Source organism: Thamnophis elegans, chromosome 2 (genome assembly GCF_009769535.1).
Source record: "Thamnophis elegans isolate rThaEle1 chromosome 2, rThaEle1.pri, whole genome shotgun sequence".
NCBI lineage: Eukaryota > Metazoa > Chordata > Lepidosauria > Squamata > Colubridae > Thamnophis > Thamnophis elegans.
Window position 1 is genome coordinate 116231810 of NC_045542.1, and position 6087 is coordinate 116237896.

Genomic DNA, 6087 nt, shown 5'->3' on the forward strand with positions numbered 1-6087 from the left:
GAAGAGATGTGCAAAGTGTCATGAACATAGTGGAAGCAATAATAGTTTGTAAGGAAAGAAATACATGGAGAAATATAGCGCTTGGTGTGATGCTTGGAACAGTTAGCAGTAAAAGGAAATCAGGTCATTAAAGAAAACGGTGGCTGGACACCATCAAAGTTGACACCAGCCAGAGCATAAAACATCTGAAAAAAGTAATGGAAGATCGGAAGATGTGAAGCAGGGGTGGGTTGCTATTGGCATTAACTACCGGTTCGGCGCACAATTTTTTTTCCAGGATTGCCACTGCTAAGTGATGCTGTCTTGTGACATTGAGCTTTATAACTGCATTACTTAGCACCAGACATTCTGGACCTACTGCTGTCATAACTTTAGGATTTTGTGCATATCCTGAAAGGCAATTGCAGTCCAGATATCTATGTATTATACAGGAAATATGTATAAAGAAAAACTAATTTAAGTCACATTTATGTAAACTTTAGTCTACCCACCCTACCCTGCAGTTTACGCAAGAATCCAATCAAGTGAAGGTGGCTCCGTGCTGCCTAGGGCAAACTGTTCTGCTATTTTATTTTTATTCATTTATAGGCTTATAGGCTGCTCCAAATAACTGGCTCTTTTAGTTGGGATTTCTGCCTTGTCTTAGCATTCCAAAATCAGCAGGAGTGAAGCTGGTAACATGCCATCTTTGGAGAGTAGAACGAGTGCTACATGGAAAAGGCCTTTGCATACTTTACTGTTATTTAATGATAGCATTCCTTATGTTGAAATCCTCCTAGTTTACTTGCATATGAAATCCATATTATAATGTTCCATCCAACAATGGGACTTTCTCAGTGTATATTATGCCTCTTTTATCTCTTGTTCAGAAACTAATTAATAACTGCATCAATTCCATGCTTATGTTATCTATACTTCTCACAAGGCAAGTCCCTGTGAAATGAATACATAGTTATGAAAGAAACAAAGGCAGGAATTCTAGAATACATTAAGACTAAAATGTGGCTGGCTGGCTGTTTTGAGAATCATTGGATGTGTTTGCTAGCTAACTACATTGTAGCCTAGTATACTATGTGATTTCTGTATCAACAATACATCTTTAATTATGGTTAGCATGTTGTATAAACAGCTATAGTAGAAATTGTGGGAATTTACAGGGTGCTTGATTTATGTCTGACTGAGGCCACTGAATTTATTAGGTCCGATTTCTGATAATTATTCATATCTGCACTTAATTATAATAAAGCAAAATTACATAAGGGGATTGATTAATTAAATATTAACAATAATTATAGTCTTTATATTCCGATGAAATAAAATCCATCATTTAATTATTGCAATGATGAGACATTAATCAAAGATCAGTAGTATTTAGTAGTCCTGTATCTCTTCAAATCAAAAGCAATAAATTGGGCAGAATCTGCTAAAAAGAATATAAGGGGAAAAGCACACTACGGATACATTGCTACAACTAAATTTTATCATAAAAATATTTTTTAAGGAAACTAAGCATGCAAAACACAGATGAAAAACAAAAAGCATCAAAATGCAATGGATCACATTACCTTGACTAGTTCCTAAAAATATGAAAACAAATATGTAATTCCAAAGAAAATTCTGAGGCCTTGAATCCATAAAATTCAGCAAAAATGTCTGATTATTATAAAGATTAAATCAGGAAGGAGAAAGCTGTGGTTTTCCAGATGTTGCTGAAGTAAAATTCCTTCCATCACTGATGATACTAGATGGAGTTCATTGGAGAAGAATTCAACATCTAGAAAGCCCCTCACCTGCCTTAAACAAGGCAGTTTTAGAACATAAATATTTCCATATCCAGATTACGTGTAGAAAATTTCAAATACTAGTTTTCCGGATGAACTCTAGGTTGAATAACAGATACCCGTAATTCTTAACACAAAAAGCAAAATATTTTTTTCCATATATACTTCACATTTATCGTAGAACTGCTGTATATTTTTGAAAACACTGCAGATAGGAAAGCTCTTTGTCAAAATTCATTACAAAATTAATACAAAACACAGATTAGTAACCCATGGCAAATGTAATAATCTTTTCCTTTGCCAGGAAAAGCTATTAAATGACAGGCTAAATTGAACAATGACTTTACAAGGTTCAAGCAGTGAAAGATACACATTGTGCTTGTGTTGACTCTTGGCAACTGCCTGGACTAGTCACTACTTGTGTGGTTATTTGGTTTGTTGGCTACTTGATTATTTTTTTGGCAAGATTTTGGAAGTAGTTTGCTATTGTCTCTTTGATAGGGCTGAGAGTGACGCACTGGTCTAAGGTCACTCATGCTTAAGATAGAACTAGAATTTATAGTTTCCTGGTTTCTAGCCTCGTGCCTTAGCTATTACACCAAACTGGCTCTGAGAAATACATTTTATACAGTTTAATATTCAAATGCAATGGTCAGTAAGTGAAGAGATAACATTCTTCTTACATTTATGAGGTAATTCTTATTTTTCAATGTGTTTTTGAATTGTGGCAGACATTCTGAAGTTCTTGAGATTTTAAACGACCAGAAAAATGTATGATGAATTCATTCAACAATTCTATTGGGTCTAATGAATGTAGAAATAAATAACACTAACAAATAATCCACTAAACATTTGTGATAATAAAACTTTGCTGTGGAAGATTAACATGGGAATTCCTCTGGAGATCAGCAGATCTGTGTACAGGTAGTCCTCGAGTTACAACCATTTGTTTAGTGACTGTTCAAAATTACAATGGCTCTGAAGAAAGTGATATGACTATTTTTCATACTTATGAAAGCAGCATTCCCATGGTTACGTGATCAAAATTTGGACATTTGATAACTGGCATGTATTTATGATGGTTGCAACGTCCTGGGGTCATGTGATCACCTTTTGCGACCTTCTGACAAGCAAAGTCAAAGGGGAAGGCAGATTCACTTAACAACCAGGTTACTAAGAACTGTGCTGATTCAGTTAAGAACTCTGACAAAAAAGGTGGGGCAAAACTCACTTAATAACTGTCTTGCTTAGCAATGGAAATTTTGTGTTCAGCTGTAGTTGTAAGATGAGTACTACTGTATAACACTAATTTCCTTAAAGGTAGATAGAGGAAAATGGATGAGGTATTGTAGCAAACTCATTAGGAAAATGACTAGCTTCAATCAACAAGTTAATACACTTTATTTAAATCCAATAAGATTACAGAGTTAATGAATCTTTTTGATAAATGTAAATTTTGAAGAAAGAAGTAAGGAAGGTGTTGCATAGAAGCATATTGGGAGATGTTTGAAGATATAACAAAGAAGACTGTGTTGAATCATATCAGAGAACGAGATACCTTCTGACTTCTTTGTATGAATGATCAAAAGTCAGAGAATGACGTGCTGGGAAATAAATGCAGAGAGATAAAGTGTGAATTTCCAAAGGTAAGGAGAAAAAGATTATTAGGATCTAGAGGAGGAGAGAATGTCCCTGAATAGATTTAAGGAGCCAACTCATATAATAAGAACTATGAAAGTAAGTGATAATTTAGACAAATTAGACAAAGATAATTTAGACAAATTAGACAAAGATAATTTAGACAAATTACTGGATGAATGTGAGTAGATGGATGATGTCATAACAAAAGAACTCAAAAAGAAATCCCACTATTCTGACATGACTTTCCTAACAATAATTAAAATTCCCTTTCCAAGGATACATGACAAACTCTCCACTCTAACCTTCCCTACAAGGACAAAAACCATCTACTGCAATGTTGAAACTTACTGATATTATGTCTAAATTAAGGCAACTTGAGGTTTATTAAGCTTTCTGATAATCTATGATAGGAGCACTAATCTAGATAAAAGAGCAGAATTTTGTATACTCCATATATATTTGGAAATATATTAGTTGTCTTGAATGGAACAAATATCCTAAAATTTAAATTAATCCTATGATTTCCAGAACTGATAAATTAATGGGCATACGTTTTGTTTAACATATTTTGTATCACATCCAAAAACCACGAATTCTAAAAGGTTGTAATACTTCACAATTTGTTACTTACAATGCTTTTAATTGAAAGTGAAAGAAGCAATGTGTGGTATATACAGTATATGCAAAATAAATGTAGTTGAGAAAACAATACAATATTGAAAGAAAATTATCCAATTTTCATTAAATTTATTTCCAAGTTAAGGTGCTTATGACTACAGTTCCAGTAATACTCAATTCAAAATGTGCAGGCCATTTATTTTCCTAATTTTGAGTCAGAACAGATTTGACAAATTAAGAATAACAGGTCACCGTAATCATAACAGTGCACAAAAACATTCTCAATTATTTTTATAAAAGGGATTATGCAGGCCCAATTGGTAAAAGCAAGCTCAGGACAATATTGGTTGGAAACATGCGAAAGAGGCCTTCATCCTCCAGTAGATAGACAATGGCTAGAATGATGAGTGGTCATGAGACCACGTAGAGCTTTAAAGAACCTCAATTACTTATAACATCAGCAAATTGTAATAAAGAATTCTTCTGCTGCATTAAACTAATTTTTATTGTGGTTTTAGTTTTGATGGCCTTGCCAGTTTTGTTGGCTGCTGCATTTGACCAAATGAAATATCTGTGGTGCCTTACAATGCCACAACAAAAAGGCATGCTTTCGGATGAATGGCTACTAGTGTTCTCAGCCAAAAAATTATTGTATGTAGTTATTCTAATGTAAAAGCTTTGTCTGAAAACTCCTAACTATAAGATATCACAAGATTCTTTGTGTCAGTAATCTTTACTACACTACATAGATTTTTATAATAATAAAGTCTAAGATGGCTAACCATTTTATTGCTCAAGTTTCCCAATTTATCTTTTATCTTTTAAATTTATCTTTTAAAAATAATTTATATCTATACATTGCAAAATATTTTATTTTTATAGTGTATATTTTTATATCAGCTTTGGGCTAGAATTAAAAATGAGGTGGACATTTAATAGAGCTGTTGAAAATTATTAAATTCAGTAACAGATTGTTCTGTTGTTTCCTGGAGCAAGCTGCTTTCTTCCGGGTATGTAGGAGTGGCTCATAGTGTGTTTCAAAAATGGTGCAGCCCTGAAATCTGTGCATCAGTGCAGAGAGAAGAAAAGGGAAGAAAATAGAACATTTCAAGGAACATTGGAATATTTTGTTACTGGGTCCTGAAGATTTGAATTATTGCTTTTTAAAAATCCCTATAAATTAACTCAGAATGAAAAAGTTCATGTAAAGACTAATCACAATTTTTGCTTTATTTGAGAATCAAAACTGTACCTAATAAATGTATCTCATAAAGCAAGTGCATTTTTAAAATGGCCTGCCCTGCTGATCTTAGCATCTGGAAAAGTTCATATAGTGCTGAGATAGGTGATCTTTAAGCTAATCAATCCCTATGATGTTTAGATTATTAATGGCTAAAGCCAACATCTGAAATCATAAATGGAAATCATTTGACAAGCAGTGTATATCCTTTAACATGGCTGTATATGATGAATACACAAATTTGCAGTCGAGTCAGATTTTCTTCATTTTGTACTAAATATATCTCAAGAATAGGTTACAGACAAGCTAATTGCAGCAGTTAAACTGGGATGTAACCAAAACATATTGCCAAGGGCAAACGGCTAAGTTGCAACTAGCACATTGCCCATCGCTATACCACAAACTAGAGACAGGTGGTATTCAAGAAGCATTCCCAAATTGCAGATCGATTGATTGATTCCTTCCTTCCTCTCCTCCCCTTCTCTTCCCTACCTTCCTACCTACCTCCAGAAGAGGTTGAACTCCAATTTAAGAACTGTTTTGTTTTCAACCAAAAATTCCTTATCATGTTTGACCTTAATTTCAGCCTGTAGTATAACTTAGGTTGTATGCAAACTTTGAAACAAAAATCAATTATAATTACAGCGATATAATCTGTTATTTTATGATAAAAGGTTACCTAGAACATAAATAATAGAGTTGGAAGAGATTTTGGATGTCTTCTAGTGCAACCCCCTGTTCAAGTAGGAGACCGTATACCATTTCAGACAAATAGTTGTCCAGTCTCTTTTTGAAAGCCACCAGCGA